This window comes from Pezoporus wallicus, unplaced genomic scaffold (genome assembly GCF_028554395.1).
Source record: "Pezoporus wallicus isolate ANWC-B61680 ecotype Strahan unplaced genomic scaffold, APGP_CSIRO_Pwel_v1 contig_6899, whole genome shotgun sequence".
Taxonomy (NCBI): Eukaryota; Metazoa; Chordata; class Aves; order Psittaciformes; family Psittacidae; genus Pezoporus; species Pezoporus wallicus.
Genome location: NW_026638613.1, coordinates 176379 through 202087, shown reverse-complemented (window position 1 = coordinate 202087; position 25709 = coordinate 176379). Strand labels below are relative to the sequence as shown.

At 41.9% G+C, this 25709-nt stretch overlaps 1 long non-coding RNA gene across 1 annotated transcript in view; it reads right to left on the bottom strand.

Moving 5' to 3' along the window:
• LOC130600344 (uncharacterized) overlaps positions 1–20343 on the bottom strand; it is a 37797-nt gene extending 17454 nt beyond the window's left edge. Inside the window, exon 1 of the long non-coding RNA XR_008972436.1 lies at positions 20272–20343. This is a non-coding gene — a long non-coding RNA (uncharacterized LOC130600344). The remainder of the gene's footprint in view (positions 1–20271) is intronic.
• Between the last annotated feature and the right edge of the window lie 5366 nt (positions 20344–25709).

The following is a 25709-nucleotide window of genomic DNA, read 5'->3' as shown; positions in this document are numbered from 1 at the left end:
GCAGGTTACAGGATATAGGGAGTTTGGATCATAACCAACAGGCAAGAGACAGCTCCCAAGTACTAATTTAATTGTGAAATCTTTGATTTTTCACTCCCCCCTTTGCTGTTCGTGGTGCTTATGGAAATCAATTAAAAGTATTGTGCAATTAAAAAAAAAATTAACGGTTTCCTTCCTCTGGAACTGAGAGCTCTCTTCTGAGCAGGAGAGAGGGGTTTGTGAGCATGTCTTTCCTTTTTAGGGGGCTAAATAGAGGCTTCTATCCTCTCATGTTTTAATTATTTTTTTTATAGTTGCTTCATTAATTGATATTTATGTATTGCTTGTTGTGCATAAATTCTGGAAACAGCGTATAAGAGGATGTTCTCGTTACAGCTCTACAAGTGCTTGGCCAATACTGGAATATTAATAATTGGAATCACATGGAAAAGTACAGTTTGTTTCCCTTTCTCTGAGGTTTCTGTCCCATATGGTGCCTTCAGGGAATAAACAGTTGCTTCAAGAAAGGCATTTTTTTGCGTGTGCTGCAAGAATACTATTGGTAATGCCAAACCAATGGGGATACAGCTGAAGTACAGCCTGTGTAGCACCATTTTGCAGGTTCTATAAACCTAAATATGGACAGAAAACATCTTCCTGTGTGCGTCTTTCCCAGTCCCGTTGCCTGGTGGTCTGGCCTCCATGCAGCTTTCCTCTGGGAAACCCAAGCAAGGATCCAGGCAAGACATTTCTGAAGGGTAATGTCTGCTCCTGTTTAGTACCCAAGTGCCCACTTGACAGTTGCTCTGTTGCAGAAATGCCTGAGGAAGAGAGGACCACTTTTGTCACTGAAGGTCAGAACCTTATCCCACTGAAATCTGCAGAGACTGTAGCTCAGCCTAGCAGCCTTTCCACCTGCAGTGTCTAATTTAGATTACAAAGAGTAATTTTCCATCTTTAAAAAGAAAAAAAATAAATAAAAAGTTGGGAATTTACACGAGCAGTTGCTCTGGCTCTCTGGGATCATGACTGCAGTTTAGCAAAGCATCCCTCCATCACCCACATGTGTGAGCATCTCCAAATGCTCACACACGTCCCTCTGCTCAGACGCTAAAGCACAAGCTCCTCAGTGGCCATGTGCTCAGCAAGCCGGTACCTTGGTTCCAGGTGGGACTGCAGCACAGCACCTGCCTGAGGGACCCAAGATCATACTGAAATCACTCAGTGCAGCAAGTGCTCCCTGTGGCTGAAAATCAAGGTCTGGTCTGCTTCTTGTTGCTCTCGAGCTGTACCTCATTTGGGATTTCTCTGTGACTCATGGCTAAAAAAATCTCCCCCACAGAGCAATCAGATGATGTCCTCTAAAGGCATTCAATCTGCTCAAGACTGGCAAGTTATGATCTGCCCACGGAGCTGTTGTTATTTGAGATTTTATTAATCATTTACTACATTTTATGAGGTTAGTCACCTGCATCGCCTCTGTGCTGACACAAGAATTTACCACTACAAGGATGAAAAATAAAATAAAAGATCATTTATCAGCAGCTCGCAATGCTCTTACCAGGTTACAAAGGCAGCTGGCAGAGAGAAATTTCTGCTGGGGAATCAAAACAAAACAAAAAGGAATGATGAGGCACAGCCAGAAGGGTATCACTGAAGATCAGTTTTATACTGAAGTGTGTGATAACCAATTATTCAGAGACATTCTGAATTGATAGTTCTGGCATTGAACTATCTCTGCCATGGGTTTGTAAACCTCTCACTGGCTTAGCTCTGGTAACATTTATTTAGAGATATACGAGGGCATCACTGGAGACCACAAAAGGACACTGATATTAGGCACATAATGTAGATACTAGATAACATAGATTAGATGTATATTAGATATATTAGAAAGCACAGAACTAGCTAATGTTCTGCCATAAATGTATGTTACTTCATCAAGGTCAATGGCATCTCCGCCAGCTCTCACCAGCTGTGGATTGGACCCATGAGCTATCACACAGGACTTGGAGAACACCCCACCAGGCAGAGGCAGCCTGTGTTGGGAGCATCATGCTCCCTTTCGAGCTGGGAGCAACAAACAAGACTAAGGTATGGAAACACAGCAACCTGTTTCACAGCTTGGTTTCTTGTAGCCGGATTCTCAGAGAAATGCAAGACAATGCTTTTTTCCCGTGTGGGCAGGACATAGACACAGCTGGCCACGGTGGGTAAGCAGGGTACTGTGCCACGCTTACAGGGGAGCAGAGCTGAGCAGGAGCTTCCAGTCCCCTTAAAAGCATTTTTCAAAACAGCTGATAAATTATTTATCAACTATAAATGGCCAGGGTAAATCTGTTGGCAAGGAGCAGCACATCACAGTTAGTGTTGACAACTCTAACTGGTAATTTATAGCCACTGGTAGACCACTGCTGAGGATATTACTCAGTCTTCTAAGTGGGTCTCTTCTACTTACAGGAATAAGAAACAATCCCCCCAATCTCTCCCTGTTCAGAAGGCCATCTCCTCCTGGCTCACCACAGCTTTATTCTCCAGCATCTTCAGGAATTCATGGAGTTGAGACCTACCATAGCTTGCTGTTTCAGGTATTTCCCAGTGAGAGACACTTGCAGCCTCTGGCTCGTAGCTGTCATGGCAATGAAGCACAAGATTTCGTTCTGGCCACAGCTGCTGAGGACTTGGAACAGTGGTTGCCTCTTGATCGAGTGATGGGAGATGTGCAACACTGTGGTTACGCATGGGGTGGACCTCTGCCACACCGGCCAACAAAACATTTCACCTTACTGCTGGGTGTAAGGAGAAGTAACAGTTTATCCTCCAGACCTACTCCAGGGGCTCCTTCTGCAAAGGGGGGAAGAGCATCTTGGCTGCTGCTGGTGAGGGGGATGTCTGTCCTGCCTGCAGGTGGGTGGTATGGCTGGGTGTTGGAGGGACAGAAACGTGCTAAAACCAGACAAACAGCCCTTCCCCCACTTAAAGCACTGCTATGACAAATATGCAAAAGTCACATATTTTGCAAGTGTAGAGCCTTCCTAGCAATAATTAGCTTCTAAACATTCCCCTGTCCTGTATAATAAATGAACAGCATAGTAAATGTTATGAGAATAATTCATTATTCATCATGAATAACAAATGAAGGGAATAATTTACCATCCACTGATCTTTAAAAGGGCCCTGCTTCTTTTTTAATCATGTAGGGATGCCAAGTGTTGAGGAAGAGGTCCATGTTCGGTCACACAGACGCTACGGCTGCAGCTGCTGCTGGGTGGGTGCCTTGGCCTCAGGGCTGGCAAGCTGCTGCTGTTTACTGGTGGTACCATGACATAGCCTCTGCAGATGTCACCTTCTACATAGATGAGGATGGTGCTGCATCTCTGATATCCTTTCCACCTCCGTGCTCTTTCCCGAGCCCATCTGTCTCCATGCACGACTGTCACTCTAGGCCAGTATGTACTCTAGGCCAGTACATTCCTGAAGCCCTGATGTATGCCTCCAGTATGCGGCTGTACTTTGACCATGACAAAGAGCCCTGAGACATCAAAAAAGCAATTAAAGACAGGGCCACACAGGTAAAAAAGAAGACTACTTTTTTGCCTCATCAGCTTTGTGGCCGATGCAACGCCTGTTCTACCTGCCTGGTTGGGCAGGAAGATGCTATTCTCCCATCACGTTCAGCACCACAGCCCAAATCCAGGCTTGCTCCCCACCAACATCTTTCCCTTTCTACCTCCCTACAAGCAGCTCTCCTTTTCCTATTTCCCAATATCAGATTTCTTTTTCCTTGTCCACAGCCAATCTGTTCTGCTGTTGTCTGTGTTCTTTAAAGATCATAGTGTTCATGGGATTTAACCCCTTGCCAAAGCCTCCTTCTTTTGCCCTTCTGGAAACCTGAGAGCCTCCCCCACCCCCCCAACCCCTTTTCTTGGGAGCTTAATACTGCTTGGGGGTAACATTTGTGGACCCATTTCTGTGTTATTGCTGCTGATTATTACTTGTTTATTGCTCTTCCTTCTCTTGTGTTCCCCCAGAGTTCCAGATGACAGACAGCACATAAATCACCGTAATGGAGCACAGCAAACAGAGATGAAGGTACACAAATTGTGTGTGTGCGGTGGCAGATAAGAAGTGTTAGTGGATCCTTTTGGTGCCTTTCACAGCCAGGAGTCAAGGAAGCTGTGCTCCCAGCCCAGGTATCTCCAGCACCCTGACCAATAAGGACAGCTGAGAAAATACCCTTGAGAAATGGGTCCCTGCAAAAATCACGCTGCATGTCACACTTGCCAGCTGCCTTGGCATGCCAGCAACCTCTGCAGATTGTTTTCATGTGTGACTTGTTTAAAAAATCCCTAAATGAACACATAGAGCCCATAGACCAGAATATAAAAACTAAAATTCTGCATTAGGATTTTAGGAAGTTATTATTTTTCATTCTAACCTCTCACCTATGTTATTGCTCCTGGATATGAATAAGCACTAAAACATAAAGGGTAGTTAGAAGCATCTGCCTGTTACACAGTAACTGCCCTCATGTGAATTTAGCTTGGTGAGTACGTTTAACGTTTTCCAATGATTTCAGCTCTAAGTTTTGCTAAACTTGCTTTTTTGGAGACTATTTTTGAGTAAAGACTTCCATAGGATAATCAAGATAATGTCTGCAAACTGACTTATGACCTCCAATATCTCAAAATACTCACAAACCTGCTGACTAACTGAGTATATTTTTGGCTGTGTGAACTTTCCAACCCTGAATGGAGTGATTAGCGACAAAGAGGGGATTTATATTTAAATCAGCATGAGCTAATGAAACTCTGGTGTGTGCCGAGAGCAGACTCAGAATTATACATCATGGTGCTGTGCTGAGGAGCAGTTAACACCTCACTGGCTGCCACTTTCCATAAAACCCCACCACCCCAGCAGGACCTGGACTTCTCTCACCCACCCAGCTACCAGGAATAGGAGCATCAAAATCATGCAACATCTCCATCCTAATAACATTTAGGCAGGGAGCCGAGATGATCAGACACTCAGAAGTTTAGAAGATGCTTTCTGATAACAAATGAGACAGGAAGAGTCACACCAAGCATTGCCGCTAACTGCTAGGCTTTCTGGGCCGCTCTTTTCCTTGGGGCAGCATAGAGGAATGTTTCAGTTTCATTGTTCCTTACACATAGCCTCTGGCTCTGGAGGACTGCCAGATTTTCATGTGTGTGCATGATTTTACAGCTAGATCCCACAAAACCTACCTACAAGAAGCCAGCAAAAAGCTTCCTTAGAAACCTGCAGAGACATGCAGTTCAACAAGGTCCCTAAGACAATCCATAAAATGCATTTCCCAGGAAGCTCTGATTAACTCAGGCTGCTTTATCCAGAATTAAAGCACTAATCTGGACACATGCATAGAGGTATGAGCTATGGTTTGACCCTCCACACGTGTTCTCTTCAAAGACAGCAAGATGACCCACCTCATCCTGGCTCACAGCACTGACCTGCAGAGTGGGACCTTGGTGCAGGTTAAAGGACAGTTTTAATTGGCATTATGCCTTCTCAGGCTTTATCGGTCAGCTTTGAAGTCTAACCAGCTTCCTTGTGAGGAATTCAAATTTGGCATGCTTGCATGAGACATAATGTGGTAACAGAGGTAGCTCTATATGTATGGTAATTTTTAGAGTTGAGTGACACTTCTCAAATGGATAAGTTCACTGAAAAATGCAGAAACCAATGGAATTTGTGAAAAAAATTAGAAAGTGTACAAATGTTTCCTTTTGACATGTCAAAAGAAATGGTTTGGAGATACAGAAACATTTTGTTTCAACATCATCAAAACAAAATATTTTGACTTTTTGTTTTGAAACAAGCTTCGTTGTTTAAAAACTGACCTAAATTTTAGGAAAAGATTTTTTTAAACCAGCATTATATAAGTAAAAAAAAAACCCAAACCAACATTTCTTTTCCTGAGGAGGAAAATGCTTGGGCTTACTCATTTTTCCCCTGGTTTTGCATTTGACAACCAAACTGACAAATCCATATTCATCTGCTTTCTCACTGTTAACACTCATGTCACATCCCCAGCTGCTAAAAGAAAGCAATGCCTTCATCCAGCAACGCATCACTGCTGTTACTCAACATCCCTGCTCTCACTGTGCAAAAAAGGGACTGCTATAATGGAGTATTGTCCACTCCATGTGGAGTATGTCCACAAAAAGCATGGTGGCATCTCAGGTACCTGTATCCATAGGTGATTCAGTATCCCTGGCACAGGATGTAGAAATGCCTGACTGCCCCATGGCCGTTACAGCCTTCAAGCCCCCACTGTACCTGGGCTGGCCTCTGCCAGGAGCTCTGTCCTTATCAGGGCTTTATTTAGTCAATCAGGTTAATGAATCACTCTGTTTTGCCAGTGAAATGAACCCTCACTAGTGTCTTATCTCCTGATCTTGCACAGCAAGAGAGCAGAAGAACAAAGACAGATTTATTGTGTCCTCTGTTACTCACCACCTGAAATGGCTGATAGGGCTCAGCAATGTGGCCACACTGCTTTTTAATGGCTAATTTATCTGCTTTCTGCTTCCCTTCCCACCCATGAGTTTCGATTCCAAAAATAACTTTAATAAAACAGTTGCTGTGGAGCTGGCTTTGTTTATAGCTGGCTTAGATTCTGCTCTGGCTCTGGCACTCTCAGACAGCGGGTTTGCTGGTGTTTAAGTTCACCGTCCTCCCAAGCAGCGCTTGCTGCAGAGATGGGACCCTCTGAAACCATCAGGCACATTCTTGTGTTCAGGATGCTGTGGACAGTGACCCTTAGTGCCCTGCACTGCAGAGCCAAAGGTCCATGAGGATATCTCGTGCCCTTCAGATGCTGCAATTCCCTGTGATGTTTGAAGCCACTCATGCCCTTGGGGTATCCTTCAGTACTGGAAAAGTCTGTTCATTAACAACAGATGAGTTTAGGGGTTTAGTATGCCCACAGACAGGATAGTTCATCTGTGTGTGAGAAAGGGCCGTGAGCTGCCTGCAACACACATCTCTGCCATAGCAGTCTGAGCATCAATGGAAACACCTCCTGCTGCATGCAGCGGAGCCAGGATTTCAGCCTGTACTTCATCAACAGCTATTGACACACCTAGTCTTCAATCTCACTGCTTTCTGGGCCTTGGCTTCCTCATTTAATTTGATTAAAATCTCTTCTGCCCAGGGTCTGTCTGGACACTAGCTATTACAACATTTTCATCATAGGGTAGCTGGACGCTGTTGCCACAAAAGCCCATCCAGTTTTTTTTCCATTCCTCCCTGCAACTTTGGGAGTTTGTGCCAAGATTCAGTATTATGGGGAATTCCTACTAAGCAGCAATTTCCTGTAAGTTGTTCTTATGCCTTTTGTGACACAAGAGCCTTCAGCTCTCTCTTTCTAGTCTCTTTCTAAATTTTGCAGTAGTGAAGGGATGCTTTAGTTAAACTGGTGAGCAGGAAATCGAAATGCATTTTAGTGCTCTGCCCAGCGCTGTGGTTACCAACTATTGATTCATTCACAGTGCATTGCTAGTGCCATTTGCTTCTATTTTAGTTTATTCCCTTTTCCTCCTACCCCTCTCTGTTTTCTATAACAACCCCAGGCACAGATTGATTCTTGGTGGCTGAGATGTAGCAGTGACATCTCTGCAGCTCAGAGCTCAGTGGCCAGCTGCAGTGACTCAGAGGAAGCATAGCTGCTTTAAAAAAAATCCTATCTCCAGGACATTACAAATCAAAAATAATTTCCAGTTCTATTATTATTCTCAGCCCAGGGCAATTGCACTGTGGTCTCAATGCAGCTGGCTCTGCCAGTCACTCCTGTTAACTATACTGAGTTTTCCTTCCAGTTTAAGGTTAACAAAAATTAGATTTGTGTGGCCAAATATAGGCAGAGATTTCATTCCCATGAGGCCATGTCTGCATTACTGAATCCCAGTCTTTTTAATGTGAAATAAAAATATACCAGTCATAGTTTTTTATCAAATAATATCACACTAAATTATGTTTTGTGGAAAAAGTGTGAGTTTGAATTTTCCCCTGGTGATCACTGCAGTGAGGAATGAGTTTTATCAAGGCTCCAGCCAGGGAAAGGGAAATAGATGCAGAAGAGATGTACACAGCAGTGATGCCGTTGCTCTTAGCCATGTCAGAATGGGTTTGGAGAATGTCATGAACTGGATAAATACCCTAAATTTTCAGACTTTTACAGACCGTGTTGGAGTGACCCCTCAATGCTATATTTGTAAATAAGTAGTAACAAATTCCTCCAAAGGTGTTGTCTGTCCTTGTTATTTGTTTTCCATGATTCTATGAACATATGCTCCTACACAGGCATGCTAATGAAGAACAGGAGGTTTTTTATTTGATTTGTGGGATTTTTCACGTTCCTGTCCCACATCAGTCTCCACTTGTAGTATATAAGCCATAGATTTAAAAAAAGAAGCAGAAAACCTGGAACAGAGAAGTTGTACCTGCCCCATCTACAGTGACAGTGTCCAAGGACAGGTTGAAGAGAGCCGTGGGCGACATGGTCTAAGGAAAGGTGTCCCTGCCCATGGCAGGAAGGTTGGAAAGAGATGATCTTTAAGTTCCCTTTCAACCAAACCATTCTATGACTCTATATAATGATGATCAATAGTAATAATGAGCAATAAGAACTGATAACACAATCATTTTGACGTTAAGAGTTATTATTTCTAAACTGTTTAGATTTATATCAAGAATTTAATGCCAGGTCTCCTATTAGGCAAATCTGTTTTTACATTTGATGTTATAATAAAAAGTAGAAGTGGGGATAGCCAGTAATGCAGTTCTATATTATCTCCTTTAAATATAAAGGTAGGTATCATTAAATATGGATCTATATGTATATAACTGATCATTTAAAATAACTTTTGTGGCCTGCAGTGTCATTAATTAGGTAATAACTAAAACACATTTAGGTAAAAAATATTGTTGAATACTTTTAAATGTGACTCTTTTACTGGCTTTTTGTTAAGAAGAGAAAAAGCACATGAGGTTCCTAGAAGAGCTGTGCCTATGGAGGAAATGAGCTAGCTGAAATGCAAGTTTTTTGCTTTATCAGACTTCTTTTAAGTGGCTTTTTTTTTCCAAATTACATGGAGTTTTGGATTTTCCCCCACAAATTCTCTCTTTGCACTTTTGGCACTTGCTGTACCTAAGCGGTTTCATCCCAGAAGGGTGCTGCAGACAAGTGTTGAATCTGCACAAATGTTTCCAAATCAAAACAGTCAAAGTGCTACTCTATTTCCCTGCTTCTCTGATGTTTAGAAATAAACATTGGCAGTACTTATTTAGGGCTTTTTGGAGCATTTCTAAGCATTTCAGAGGCATACTCCCTCCCAAAGTGACAGAGTTTGCAATTTTGTTTGGTGGCTGAAAAGTGCAGGCTTGGAAATGCTATTTTAAAAAAGGGAAAAAGAGAAAACTGAAGTCCTGTATGGAACACCCACAGCAGCCAAATATTTAAGCCATGACACCCCAACAGTCCTTGGGGACAGCTGGGAGAAGAGCCTGGTACCAGCCCATACTGGCACTGCATGTTGCACAGCATCACTTGGATGCTGGCCAGCAGACAAGTACTGCTTCACACATGACCTCAGCTCTCTCCCTGTTTATTTTCCCAGCTTTCTCAAATTGCTAGGCCCTTCCTCACATCTTATTATCTCCTCTTTCCCCCACTTAATCATATTTATTTCACACCCCACCTAATCCTGAGTGCAAAAACTCCTAACATTCTTGCTCTTTGATGGCATGGTTTGTTCTCATCCAGAGAACATATAAAATCCAAATTTCCAATTTATTTTCTTCAATATTTCTCTGTTTATCTTCCCTGTCTTGACTCCCTTGTTATAGGTCTTGATTTGCTACTTTTAAGATTTACTGTGACGTACAAATTGTTTCTATTTGTACCTGCATGTGAAGTCAGTTGTGATGTGTCTTGGGAAAATTGACTTTAAAAACATAATACGAAAATGAGCAACATTAGGGGAAGCTAAGCCGCCTTATTGTTGATACATTTTCCCCCTTAAGAGGTTTTCCTTTTTTGCATCATTTACATTATTGCCTTATTTACATTATTGCCTTTTTCTGGGAATCACTCCAATGGTGGGACTAAAGGGTCACAATTTGATGGAATATAGTGACGGTGATGCCAGATAAAATGTGCACACACTGTTCCTTTCAGTTAATGTTACTGAGATAGCAGGATGTTGGAGAAAATGGATGACCTACTTTTATCCTCTGTGTTAGAGATATGTTTTATAAGGTGGTAAGACTGTTTTGGAAATATATGCAAAATCCAAAGGGGTTTTATCCAGTATCAACCCTGTGATTTCTATTTATAATGGTGTAAGCAAAATCAGAATTTTAGAGTAAAGATAAGGGAAAAAGAACAAATGTTTTTGTATCTGCAGCATAGCTCCACCCTGCTATTCTTGGGAAACTTCATGTCCAATTCTGCTATGAAATGGCATTCAATCATCTTCAACTGCTTTTAATTATATTAGCTGTGTTATTGTAGCTGTTATCATCTAAGGTTATGACTGAAGCAGTATTTATACAGAGAAGTAATATCATTCGTTGGACCAGCTGATACACGGACAAGCTTTTGGCATACAAACCTGAAAAAGGGTTTGTGTGCCTGCAAACATATCTGTTTTTTTTTTTTCTTTTTCCTAAACTATCAGTTTGTTCTAATAAAAGGCATTACATCTCCCTGTAGATTTGGTCTCATTTAATTATATGAGCACTGAAAATAGGTGAACCAAATTGCATAAGATCTTTTTTTTTGTCCCCAAACTATGCTAGTAGCTCCATCTGGGGCCCTCTGTTTCCAAACTGCTTGTAAAGAGCTAGAACATCAGGTTGCAATTATTACCATGTATGTATTAACTCATTTTAATCAAAAATATCAGAAAGAGCATAAACCATAAGACTTTGGGCTTTGAAACACTCTTTGTCTTTGCGAGAGAGAGCTGTGGCTCACAAGGGTTGTGTCTACATGTGCTTGTGCAGGGGCTGCCCTTGCTTGAGGCATGCAAAGTGACTGCTGTTTGTTCTAGCATTGGGTCTGGGTGGGTCTCAGGGCTGATCCAGTGTGGCAGCTTCTTTTATCTCCAGCTTGCTGTGTAACTATTTTCATACTAACCCACTTTTCTGTCTGGAAGTAACCCAAAGCAGAAGCCCCCAAACACTTGAACTCCTTGTATTTCAACTCAACACGACTGAGAATCATTCAAAATCTTTAGCCAAAATAATTTCTTACCAAGTTTCCAGCCAAATTTGCAGGCTCAAGAGAGTTCATGAATCATAGAGAACCAGCCAGTCATTTGCTGCATGACTTTGCTTCTAATTACAAATGGGCAACCATAATCTTTGGAGTCATTAATTGGTCAAAAATAACACTGGGAATTCAATGTAATGAGATCAATGCTCAGATATGATCATGAGAAATAAAAGTACTTAGTGCATGGGCGAAATGTAAGCTGCTTGGCTAGTAAAATGGAAACAGTTTTTAAAGCTTCCTTGTACCTTGACTACACAACATTTAACTTCATGTTTGACTTTAAACATTATAGAAGAGCTTTATTTTGGTCACGTGTACAGTGGATTCCTCTTAACACTTATTCCTCAAGAGTAAGGGTTTTATTTAATCCAGAATTTGCAGACTGAAAGGATTAATCTTTCGTATGCCTTCTTCCTTGGAGAGCTTTTTTAGAAAGCATATGTTCGCTTCATAGTTTTCTGACTATTGTCTTTTGGTATAACTGCTTGCTTCCCACCTCCCCTTCTCCCCAGCTTGTTTACACAGGGAATAAAAACCTGACCTTGACTTTAAGGTCTTTGGTGTTTCAGACTGTACAGTCAGCAGAGAGTAAGGGGAAAAATCAATGTGAATCATATTAGAAGAGTAATGCATAAGTGCCGGGAAGTCATCCTGGAAATGGAAACAACTGAGCTAATTCTTAAAAGAGCACATCCCACTGATTCATCTCAGGTACTTAAAACCCCCCATCACAACCTTCTCTTTTCTGCATCCTTTTTCTCCCCATCTAACACATCCTTAGGACTGTAAGAATACGAGGATGTACCAGAGCCCTTGCAAGGTACCAACCTCAGCTAGGTGGGAGTTGGAGTCAGAGGACAAAGAAGTGGCCCATATCTTCACCTGCCACAAGCTCTGCCTCTGCATCTGTGACTCTGATATTACAGGGGTCTTGTTAGCATCTCCAATAAACAAAATGTGTCAAATAAATCTATAAGACAGGTGAGAAAGAACAGCTTAGCAGATAAGAGACATGACGTTGTTAATGAGGATGTCAGCAACTGATTGTGTTTGTCACCAGTGGAATCACAAAGCACCCTGTCTGTACTGTGTTTTAGGAGAAATTGCTGTTTTCTGCCCATTTCTCAATTTATGGAGTGAAACCCTAGTGGAGCTGCCTTGGCATACTGTCAGGGCATCGAGGTCAGGGAGGCAAAGTCACACTTCATCTACCAGACGTGCCTTTTCATGAAGATGTACAGATCATTGCCATTTAAATGCAAATCATGTTTGGTTCAATATACTTAAATACCAGTGAAATGTCCTCAGCAATAATAGCAGACTGTTAATACATATGAGTATGAAATTCTTAATTAATTAGATGACATTAGAGTAGTAGTTGTGCTCTCAAAACAGCTCAAAAGTACTCTTTTAAAGGGAATTAATATTTAATACGAAAAAATGTAACAGCTTCCTGAAGTCTGAATTAAATGAATGTACCTTTATGGCTTTTAGAAGTGTTTTACTCACAATTTAGTCTGCCAGGGAATTGCATCATAGGTGTTTTCTGCAACAGTGGGGCATACCCTGGGAAGCTTACCATCCATTAACCTTTCCTTCAGAGCCTGATTCCCCTTCTTAAAAAGGAATTGCTGGAAGACCAGAAAAAATGTATTTCCTTTGAAAACAGTCTGAAGGAAGGAGGAGGGAGTTGGAGGAGGTGTAGCACCAGCCAAGGAGCAGACATACCCTCTGGCATATGGATACCTCTTTGCAGGCAGGGGCGCCCATTCAGGCCCCTACCCCATTACACACAGAGGCCCCATGTGAGCTGCAAGCAGTGCTGGGAGCCAGCAGCACACATGCATACGAGCTTTTTGCCCCCCAGCAGGAACCAAATGCCACATTTACCCATTTCACAGGATTATCAGGTTAACATTCCCACAGCTAGAACATCTGGGATCACCTCTTAGATATTGCAAATGATGGTCCTGACCACGGAATGGCCCCATGCAGAGAACCTGTGAGGTTAATGTCCTGCATATGAAAACAGCTGACTTATTATAACAGTAATGACCATTCCTCAAATAAATTAGACACACATATGCAGATCCTTATTTGCAAATAACCTGTAGGTGTCATCAAATAATTTGCATTTTCCTCCTTATGCAACAGAAAATTAAGCAGAAGACAGCTGAAGTAAATTTCAAGCTGCAGCCCCATAAAAAAACCACATGCTGTTGAGAAAAACATTGTTTAAAGTAATCTGAGAAGCTGGCTGGTGAAATTCAGTCACTTTTTCCAAGGCAGAAGAATTTATAGACCCTATCTTCAGCACAAATCATTTCTGTTAGATTCCCCTACTTTTAAAATTGGGTTCCACTAACCTTTATTTATCATGTTTTCTCAGGACCACACAAATCAGACAAAAATTGCATGGTAGTCTCTTTTCCGTTTAAGCACATAGAGCAGGCATGTGCAACATCTAGCATTAAGAGTTTCAGCCATGGTTTTATTTCCATAACTGTTTCAGCATCCCCAGATGTCACTGCTTAAAGTCACCCTCTATACCAGAAGGGCTTCTTCAGTACTACTGTGTTATAAATAACACTACTAGTAGTAATAATAGCGAGTAGTCCTTAAGTTATCTCATACCTTTCTTCAGTTTTGCCCTTGCAACACCATGTCAGGACATTTTGTCTGAGCTGATGGGAAGAAGGGGTATTGATTTTCTCAAGATTGCTACCTTTTTCTCATCCTATTTAGTGCCAAGGGCTGGTATAAATTGCGCCAGGATCACCACATGCTGTACACTGGCACAACCAGGCAGCATGGAGCTGAGTTTGGGACTGCAGCAATGCTGGCTTGCTCAAGACAGTTCACAGCAGGGACTTTGCTTGAAATCTTGGTGTATTTTTAGTTGAGTTATGTGAGAAATAAAAGTAGGGCATCAGTGCTCAGCAGAACTGTACAGACAGGTTTTGCATACAGAGCAGAATTGGAGAACAGGGTGGGGGTTAGGCTTTTTCTTCTTTTTCTTTCATTCTGCTGACTTTGCGCAAAAGTTAAACATCATGTTTTACCCGGTGAACTCACATGAGGGTGTACAATAGATGTGCAGGAGAAAAGCAGTCTGCTCAGAGCCAGAGAGAAGCAAACAGTCCTGCATTGGCCAGGTCTGCATTGCCACCAGTGCTGGCAGGACCAATGGCCCCTTCGTGGAAGAGGGAGAGAATGGAGATGGAAAGAGGTTCTGGCAGCTTCCTTGAAATATCCTCTTAGTGTTATGGCTGGAAAACCAAGCAGGGAAATTGAGGCACTCCTCTCTAGCCTTATTCTGTGGTTTGGAAAGCAATTTGAATGAAAAATGAAGAGTTTGTGTACAAATCAGAGAAGAAAAATAAGACCCATACAAGACAAGAAGAAATTAAAGAAGTGGAGTCTAGGCTTGAAAAACTCTTCAATATCAGCATTCCTCCCCACCAAAAGGAAGCATTTTATTTTCCCTGGAAGGAGACAAAATGAGCAGCAGGGACTGCTGTTGTGGCAAGAACACCTGGAGATGTGCTAGCTGCCGTGAGAGCTCGCTGGCAGCGATAGCAATGGCATAATTTGCAGCAACATCTGCAGTTGGCCCAGCAACCATCTCTCCTCATTAATTAGCAGAAACCGTAGGTTTGCCAGACAGTCCCATTGGCTTTTGTATTATTACTGTACCCCTTAGCGAATAAGCTGTCCTCTTCCCTTCGTGCTGAGGGGTATATCCAGTCTAACTGCAGAACAGGCACAGAAGTCCTGCGCATAAAAAAGGGGGTGGCAATAGGCTTACCACCATTTCGTGTGGGTCATGTTTACTACAACCACATGACTCAACAGCAGTGGGTTGTAGGCGTATGGAGATAACAGCAGAGGCTCATCACTAACTCCCTTGTCTCTCCCTGTGCCCCTAATTTTATCCTGCAAGGCATGCAACCATGTATGTATGATTCTGGGTTTTACTCTCTGAAATTATTTTGGCTTAGTTGTAATTTATTCACAATTATGTCTTGGCTCTCCAAGCTGACAAACACATCTTTTCACCTTGCCTCATCTTATCTGCCTGAAAATAAGAACCATGACACTGTCCTTCAGGAGTGATTTGTTTCAGCCAGTGAGACAATATTATAACCCAACTCTACTTAATCCCCATTGAAACAGTACAGTCCAGATATGCAAGAAAGCAAAATGTTGATCAACAGGGACCCCTGGGCACCTTTGCCTGTCCATTACATGCCATCTCCATTGAACACCATCCTGGAGATGAATTACATCATCAATGGAGAAATTAATACAAGGCGGAGGGAGGTGTCAACTTTAAGCAAGTCTCTGCCAAGCTTGGCTTTCTTTTCCAGGGTTGCACTTATGATCAAATGTCAACTCCTGGTTGTGGATAAGAGACTGCAGGCTGTTAAGTGGGGAGCCCCAGATCTCTGGCAGGAGAGCTTCTATCAGGTCGTGGCTGCCTAGTCCTGTTGGTCATGCAGACAGGATTCCATTTACTTGCACGCAGTGCCAAGCCTCACACAGTCTTTTCATAACTCAAGCAATTTCATGCACAGTTTCATTCTTTCCATAGTGGGGAGGGGGACTTATTGCAAGAAAACCCGATCCAAAATGATCAAGGTGGCTTAATAACACAAGGCAAATGGTAGTGCTATGGCCCTGCTAGACAATAGCAAAACACATTCAGATACGCAGCTCAGACCTTGCTGCATTACACATGTAATTAGGTTGTTTCCATGGTAATGATCTAATTATGGTCTTCTTGGCTTTGTGTAATCACATTTGCTGCTTTTTGGCAGAGCTGTTTTCCTTATTTTTGAACTGCAACACTTGGCAAGATGTTCTTTCTAAAGCTGAATAATAATTTTGCCTGATGGAAACCAACAAGTCTGTGAGCTTTTATTTAAAGGGTTGAAGATACAAGACAAAACTATATATATATATAGCATATATATAATATATATGTATATATAAAGAAGGATTTTTTTCCCCGTAATTTCTGTTCCTCCTTCCTTCCTACTTTTTTTTTAGCAAGTGCTTAAAATAATGACTTATAGCAGTGGCTCCCACATGGGATGGGATACTCCAGAGGCCTCTCTTCTGCTCCTGGGGCTAGTGATGGGCTGACCTAAGGGCATAAGATTTCACGTCTCCCTGCTTTAGTTTCCTTCTCTGGGAACAATGATACTGACTTCAGATGAAATGTATACACAAAATGTGTATTATTTCTACTAAGCTATTTTAGCTCCTGGTAAGCCAGGTACCTTAGAGACAGCTGGTGAAATCCTGGCTCTGTAGAAGGCCAAGGGCAAAGTTCTTATAGATTTCCACAGTACTGCAATTTCCCATGTGGCTCTTCAAATACCTTAGAAAAAAACAGATAGATACAAAAAGCCAAATCTAGCAGCCTTGACCAGTATGGATCCTCCACCCTGCTGCCCCAGAGCTGAGTGAGCAAGTTGGCATTAGGTTTTGGTGGCACGTGGAGTATCTCTCTTAGCTGCCATAGCACTGCAGGAAAACCTGACTGTGGGATCTGCTGTTTACAAGTGGGATCCCCTTCACCAAGCCCACGCCCCCTGGCAACTCTGCTTATTCCTCTGTGTTATAGGTTTTAGGGAGATGCAGAGTTCAGGACTCTGCTAGAGCAAATACTTACAGGGATTTATCATTGTCTGTGTCTGTTGTGCAGGAGAGGTGCTTCTAATAGCCTATAATCTCTCCTATGGCAACTCTCTCCTTGAAGTCAGCTGCAAGATCTGTCTGTTAGTTATCACTTAGAAAGATTTTTAAAGCTTTCTTGCAAAACAAAAGATATATTTCTGTCTTGAGCAATAAGGGATCTGGGGAAAGACAGGAGATGAAAGGTCAAACAAGAGGAGCTTGTGAAATCACACTGGAGCAGAACTGCAGGCTGTAGTCAGCCAGGAGCTTGTATTGCAATTGACAAGGCTATTCACGAAAAGGTTTTTTGATTGGAGTTGCCATGACAATAGAAAACACCTAAAAAAAGATCTATGAAATGTTATATCAGCATCAAGCCAAGAAGTTAAGCCAAGTCTACACTCAAGTTATTTCTATGAATCAGTAACTTTCATAGCAGTACTGCTGAAAGAAGGATTTGGTCCTCTGATTTTGAAGATTTGGGAAAACAGATATGAAATGTAAATTATGACAGAAAAGATTTGTGCCATAAAGAATTTGCTGTGGAAGGATGCTGGAAACCTTGACAATACTATTTACAGCTCTTGCTTATTGTACTGAATATACACACAAGACAACAGGGTCCTCTGATTTTGACAGGGGGGTATAGCTGCTCTCTGAATTAATACAACACCCACTCTGCATCCTCTAAGGATTGAAATTTCCATCTCTAAACCATAAAAGAGAGATTTCAAATCCAAAATAAGTGGCATAGAATTTCAAGGACACAGCAAAAACTTATTCACTTTTGAAAGCAGTGTTTTCTCAAGATATCAGAGGTGAGAAGAAAAACTCATGCTGCCGTTGTTTTGAATGAATAATGATGTGAGGGTGTTTTTTTTTAGTTCGATGCCCCTCTGAGCACAAGATCCTCAGAGCTTAAAGCAAGGACCAGAGTTGTCCTCTGCTGTTTTTTGGGGCAGGCAGCGGAGGTCTGCAGAACTGACCATGCTGTTAGCCCAGAGAATGTAAGTTATGCTATTGCGCCATATGATTTTGTGATACGTTCATCAGAAAATAAAACTAACTGTGATTAGCTATTGCCAATGAAGTTTTAGCAGATTGACACTTCTCAAATGCCAAGATATACCCAAATAAGCACAAAAAGAAATGCTTGTGAATGGACAGGCAACTGCACAGCACTCATGGTGAAAGTCAAATAACAGCAGTGAGGTGAGGTGGGATTTCAGGTCTGCCCTGTCACTGCACCTAGTGAAGTGAATGCCTTTTCTGAGGACCTTTCAACAGGTCACAGCTAATTGACTTCCACATCTCCCCTGCAGGGCAGGTAAGTATGAAACATGTACCCTGCTGGAACATCATTCTTCACTGATACACAGCCACCTCCTGGATGGGATGATGTATCAGCTGGTAAATGGGGCAGAGTCTTAGTAAGACATTCTGTACCTCAGGTACCCTTCTCCCCTTCCTCCTGCCCTGCTTTTCAGCCAGCCAGAGCAAGGACGAGGAGGCTAGCAATCAGCTGGAGGTTGACAGCCCCGAGGTTGTATGGAGAGCAAGCACTGCGGTTGGTAGGGACCAAGCTGCCGCAACCTTGCTTGCTCAGGGCCGGGGCTTCTCAGAAACATCTCACCACAAGGCCCTCAGTGGAAACTCTACAGAAAATCCTTCAATCGAGGGGCAGCCCAGCTCTCCCAGCAAGTGCCTGGGGCTGAGGATGAACCGCCTGAAGGGGACAGATTGGGTCCTCTTTGTATTTCGTCCATGCAGTACAGCAGTGTACTATGCACACGTAACAGCACAACACGTACATACACATACATATACAACATAACCATGTGGGATATTGTCTCCTGTCTCCTCCCTATCTAACAGCAGAAGAAGGGACAGGCTTGTCTCCAGACAACAATGGCATGTTAACAAGAGACCTGCTCACTGAAACTGCTGCTTCTTGTACTTTGGCTCTGGTTGTGGTATTGGATAATATGGAACTGCATATTTTACTGTGCAGACTGCACAGACATCCCTGCAGTGCAAAACTTCGTGCACAAGCCGCAGTAATCACTATCTCTTGCCTTCAAGGTATTGCACACTTGTAGACTAAAATCAGAGCTGAGGATCCTGTCCTCCTTTCCACGAGTATGCAAATTTCATTAATGCCCCCAAGGTTTTAATGTGTGCTGCAGAAAAGACCAGACCCCCCTCAATTTATTTTGCTCCTGTTTCCTTCTTTCATAACCCAGATATTTGCATAATACAGAGCAACAATGCCAAGCGCTGAATGCCTCCATTCCTCCTGCACAGGCTCCATATGCTGCCTACCTCTGTCAGTCCCGGGGAGCTCTGCAATTGCAGGAAGACAATTTTCAAACTGTATGCGTGTAAATTAGAGCTGACACTCTGCAGTTTTAATTCACGGACTGAACCTAATCCTTGCTCACACCCTACCCATCAGATAACCTTAACACCATGATCAATACCGCCAGATAATTACAACAAGTAGGAAAGCTAAGTGCATGTTTCCAGGTTTTTTCATCAAAACAAAGTCCTAATGGTATGTTCCTGCCAAGGCTTATACAATTCTCCTTCGTTACACTGAGAGCTCACATAAGCCTAATACTGTATAATACTTCTTATGTGAATACTCTTAATGAGAAATTCCCTTTCGTCTAAATCTAGCTCATCTATCTTGGTTTGAATCTCTAATTCTGTATGTGTAGGGGGACAAAACTGTCCCTCTGTTTCCCTGTTGATCTACTGCCAAATCCACTAACTTCAACAGCTAGAATGACTGAGAAAAATGAAAACCTGGTCCATGAAATTTCAGAGATTCCACCTTTGGGTTTCATTGCTAAAGATGGTTGATACAATTTCCCATTGTCTCCTGGTCACTTCAGATCTTGTTTCTCAAACATATGTTGCCCTTTTGCTCTTTATATATTTGCTTTGCTATTGGTTAGGAGAAGCTTGTCCTATGCAGACATTGCCTTAGGAAGAGATACTAGCAAGCAGAAAGCCATTTCACACCGCCCTGGGAAGAATGAATCAACTTAGAGACATCCTGATTTTTTGTGTCAGGTGGAGCACCAAGGACACTGTTTCTGACCACAAACACTGACTCCCATGCCAAAAGGATAGGGGACCACTCAAAGCACAGTGTCAAGTGAAGCATGAGCATTTTTCCCATTTTCACTTTAAGTTATACAGAAACAACAGGGTCCACAAAGCATGCATCAGGGTACCTTGATCAGGACCTAAGCAACAGCTCAGTGTTAGATTATTCTCACCTCTATGCAGCAGAGCAATGCAAGTAGGTGAATCCTCTTCCTTTGAAGTGCAATGTCCAACCCTGACTTTTAGGATGTCTGGAGTTAAACACCAGTAGTAACCCTGCAGTGAAAGAAAGCAAAACGACTGCAGTCATTGACTGCACTGCTATAAATTCTCTGGTATAAGAAACTTTCATCTCTGCACACAGTTGTGAAGAAGCTATCATAAACATGGGCTCTAGCACACATACACACACAGAGCATATGCACACACAGAGAGATCAATAGGTTGCATATGGTGCATGTGGCATAATTCATTACTTTTCTTGAAGGCTGTCAGATATTTGAGATGTATTGGGTGAGAAGAGTACTGGGATAGTCTTGTTATTAGTCCACAGCTCAGCTGCATTGTAAGATTTACTCTATGACATTGCTTCCAAAACTTGTAACCTTTCAAATCAAAGGAACGTCTCAGACTCTTGAGTTTTTGCTAGTCGAAGGTGTTAATGATAAAAGCAGAAGCCTGAAAAACGGACATGTTAGACAATTATTCACAACTGTTTCTCAGCCAATGTGCTACCCTATAAAAATTAAACTGGAAAATATATGGTGCTCCCAGCTGTCTCGCTCATATCCGTACATTATCTGGTTGGTGCCACTGAGGGTGGTGTGATGAGGAAGCTTCATTTTGTCCATCTGTGGTGGATGCTTCCGAGGACTGCTTGCTAAATGATCAGGGTATGGATACTATAGGGATTTTAGCTCAACCACATCCATACTGGAGAGGAAGGTGTTTTGGTGAACACACCCAGGGCATGACAGCCTTAGTGAGCCCTAGACTTCAATCCTAGGAGGACATAAATGGTGCTGGTTTGAGAACATTTAGGGTGGTGTAGTAGACGACTATGGTTGTTGGCCGCATTGACATTTTGCTTCAATAACACACACACAGCTGTCTCTTGGGTTCTTGCCAGCTGTTGCCAGATGTGACTTAGCTTTTGCTAGGATAGGAAGGAGAAAAACGTTATCCCCAAAGCTGGTTTGAGTGTCTGTAGAAACAATTTTTCTCTGCAAAGGTTTGTGTTATTCAGTTGTTCCTTACTGCAAGGCAGTAATACTGTACAGGTTTTTCATGCATCAAAATTCCTCTGAAGTGCATGGCAAAAGCATAGTCACACACTCTTGTGTCACTGTCAGGAGCACGGGCCACCACGGAGGTGGTGTAGCAAGTGTTGTCACAACCTGAAAAGTAATTTATGCTAAAAGAGAGCCAGTGTGTGACTGACTGGCAGGCTGCAGTTGGAAAACATTTATAAAAATTTAACCTTCCTTCACTATAAAATGTTTGTTTTCATTTATTTTGAAAAGTTTATTTTCAGTTTTGTCCAATTACAGCCTCTCTTGCAATGAGCTTTCGTTTCAAGCCGCACAGTTCTTTCATATTGAAATTTTTCATTTGTAAAATATCTAAAGGCACATTTCAATCACTGAAAACCCTTTTCCTTCAAAAATATTGAAAAAATATTGCTTAAACCAGCCACTAAATGTTTCAGTATCTGCTATTCAGTGATTTCTAAGTACAACTGTTGACAGAGTCTTAACTGCTACTATAAAAAATTAACCTGGAAAATCCTTTGCTCTTTAGGATAGGGGTCAGGATAAGTATTCAACGAGAACACAACAAACATGAGACTGACTTTTAACACTGGGTGTGCTCTTTTTTGTACTTATTACATCTGTATCTATACTGTAAATAGGGGATCAGAGTTTCCCAAAATAGAAAGACCCCAAAACAGGGCCTAAGTGGCCACTGTGTTTGGTTTGCTCATTTGTGTTTTAATGAGTCCCAGATGGAAAGGTTATTCTCCACTGTGTTGAGGAATCTGAGGCAAAGTGCGCTGCAAATTGTGGTCACTGTGAGAGAATATGTTTGGGTGAATATGTGACTTTGCAAAAAAGTAGTGAAACTTCCTTGTTACATATGGTGATGGGTTTTCTTTGTGGTTAAAGTCTTTGCAGTATCACCAAAGAAAGGAAAAGAAAGATGTTTGATGGATACTTCTCCATATTTCCAGTAACCCTGTCCATTTTCAGAAAACAGTCATAACTAAAACACATACAATGCTTCAGTATTTCAAGGTGCTGGTTGCAAAGGTCTCATTGGCCCTGCTCCTGCAGGACTGCATGTTCTGGGAAATGCCAGCTGCCTCCCGGGCATCGCAGCCTGTCCTGCCTGAAGGTGACAGAGCAGGATACGGTTGCAGGCTCCCAAAACCCCAGCCTATCAAAACCACTCAACCTGCATTCCCTGACACACCCCTGCCTTGGAAGGATTTTGTGTCCAGGAGGAGGGACCATCAGAGGTGTGCAGTTTGGATGCTGTTAGCTGTGGGTTAAAAAAAGCCTGGCAGCAGTGAAGTGTCTGAGGGAAGCCCATTAGTTAAGAGCTGGGGCACCCAATGCTGTTCTCACTAATGTCTTCAGCGCAGGACAGGGCTGCAATCAATTTCATAATAAATCAAACCCATTTTCTAATATGAACCGATTTATCTGCCAGGCAGATACAAGTCATTATTAGAGGCTGAGATCAAACTGAAAGAGACGTATCGTATTTTCAGCTTCTCCTCCTAACTTCGTATCTCCAAGGCACACTCTGCAATCACTTGTTCACAGCCGTTTACCCTCCCTGGAGACTTCTTCTTCAGGAGACTTTCATTTATTGATGACGCAGACACAGCAGGAATTATATATGTAATGCCTAATACAACAGCTTTAAGCCTGAAACTAGCACCTTTCTTCATCATTGTACAATATTTATAGACACTGGATAAAAAGATTATTTGAAAGTCTTGATTTACAGCAGAACAAAGAAAATCACGGTTTACTAAAACCAAGCCTATGTTATGACTTTATCTCTGTTCATTGAAGCTACAGCTCTCATGGAGACACTCAACTTAAAGCATTAGCTATGGTAAACAAGATAGGAGAGAGATCTGACATTGTTATTTATAGAAGAAATCACACAGAGTTGACTATAAAAATGATTAACACCTAACAAATATGGATAGCATTAGTCTAAAGTTACACAGAAGAAACAAAGGAATCTCTGCCTTGAATGGTCATTGTGAAGCACAGGCTCAGGCTTGTGAAAAATGCACGTACACGTGAGCAAGGAGCTTGGATCTCCTGGTAGCTGGGAGCCTTGGACTGCACCAGATTAAAATACACCAATGTTTAACTATTCATCTGATGTTACAGAGTGGCACAGTCAGCCATGACCACTCCCAAACAAGCAGAGAATATTGATTATCCCATTCAGAAGTGTGAAGGTGTTGCTGAAAGCAAGAATAATAACTGTGTTTGTTTAGCCTTGGGAAAAGAAGGCTTAGGGGAGACCTTTTCACCATGTTAAAGTATTTAAAGGGTGGCTACAAAGGAGATAGAGACTGTCTTTTTACAAGGAGTCATATGGAGAAGATGAGGGGTAATGGGTACAAGTTATTCCTGGGGAGATTCCGACTGGACACAAAAGGAAAATTTTTCGTAAAGAGAACAATCAGCCATTGGAATAATCTCCCCAGGGAAGTGGTGGATTCCCCAGTGTTGGATACTTTCAAGATTCAGCTGGACAGGGAGCTGTGCCGTCTTGTCTAGACTGCGCTCTTGACGAGAAAGGCTGGACCAGATGATCCTTGAGGTCCCTTTGAACCTGGTATTCTATGAATAATTGCATCAGCAGTTAGCATCCTGGGTGGGTCTGCATGTGAGCCTCCATGTAAACAAAGGGTGAGAGGTGTCTTCTAGGAGAGAAGCAGTGGAAGATGGAATAAATAGGCTTGGTCTAAAGAAAAACCCGGGGACAGGATAATATAACCAGAACTGCAGAACAAAAAGGCATGGAGTTAACTTTCAGCAAGGCAGATACAAATCAGATACAAGTCAGGCATAAGAAATAAGCTCTCTAACAATACAATGACTACCATAGAAGCAACACAGATGCTACCAGGACCTAGTCTGAATTCAGTGGCATCCCTGGCAGCAGCAGCCACCCTTGATTGTCTTTTGCCATACTTGTCTCCTTCTAACTCCATACTTGCACCACTATTTCCATTAAACTAATGGGAATAAATTCCAGATTGCAGTAGGTGTGTAGAGGGAAGGGCTTCACAATTTACAATGATGCCAACAAACCAGTCAGAACAATTTTTTTTTTTTTTTTTTTTAAAAAGAAGGCTCACAAGGGCTAGTACTTCTTAAAGAGAAGCCAAAGCATTTCAAATGCAAATCTGGGTGAAACATAGCTGAACAAGAAGGCCAAGCAGTAGAAATTTCAGTGACACAGGCAGTTACTGGATATGCCGAGGCAGGTTGCTGGTTCCACTATTCCTCTCAAAAGGAGTCCCCTCTGGTGCATTTATTTTAAATCCTTTGATTTTGCACTTATAGCACTTACCCACTGGAAAACAACTCCAGGTATTAACAAGCCAAAACTCTTTATTCCTCCTATCTCACTTGAGACAAATATCCCTTAATATTCTTCCCTAATGCTTTTTTTTTTTTTTTTTTTAATGCTCTCCAGGCAGAAAAGAAATGGTCAAATCTGTACTAAAGAAGATTACTTATGATGGGCTTTTAAAAAATTATGCACACTAAGGCATAAAAGGATGTACGTTCTTAACCTTTCCCTTCCAAAGAAGCCGACCTTTTTCTATCCTGGACTGTATTTAGCTGATGTACATCTTCAGATGGAAAGATGACTTGATGCAAAGCCTGCTGGACTCAGTGAAAGGGCATCCACTGGGATTCACTAGCACTGAGCTAAGTCCACACTACTGCTGAAATTTCTTAGATTGTAATAATAAACAATATTATGAATGGTATCGCCTTTGTTATAAATCCAGGGACATAAATATTAAACTTGGCACTGCCTTCGAATTCCTGAAACGTGGGTTCTGAGAGCTCTCCATACTTGGCCATGCAGTTAACTACAATGAAAAAAAGCAGCATGGAATTGGGCAAAATGGTGAAAGTTCCATTTTGAATGGAAGTGCAATGAAAGGAATAGGTTTCACAGAGCAACCACAAATTACTTCATCATGGACTCACAGATCATAAGTGGTTTGTGCTGATGACTTGGGCATTCACAGCCAAAAAGATACAATATTATTATTCAGAAATTTGACCCGAGTGATTTTTGCATGATGTCAAAATTGAAAATTTGAAGAAAAAATATTTTGGGCTGTCATTAAGTTGGGTTTTGGTTTGTTTTTTTTTTTGGTTTTCCCCCAACCCCCCCAAAAGCTCTAAAGCTTAATATTCAGTTGACTTATATCTGCTTCACTCCATCTTCAGATTAATCTTTAGAAAGAATCAAAAATAAAAAAATTTAAACCAACTAATTAAAGACACTGCAAAAACCAGTGAAGTTTTCAAGTCTGAATATCAAAACTGATCAT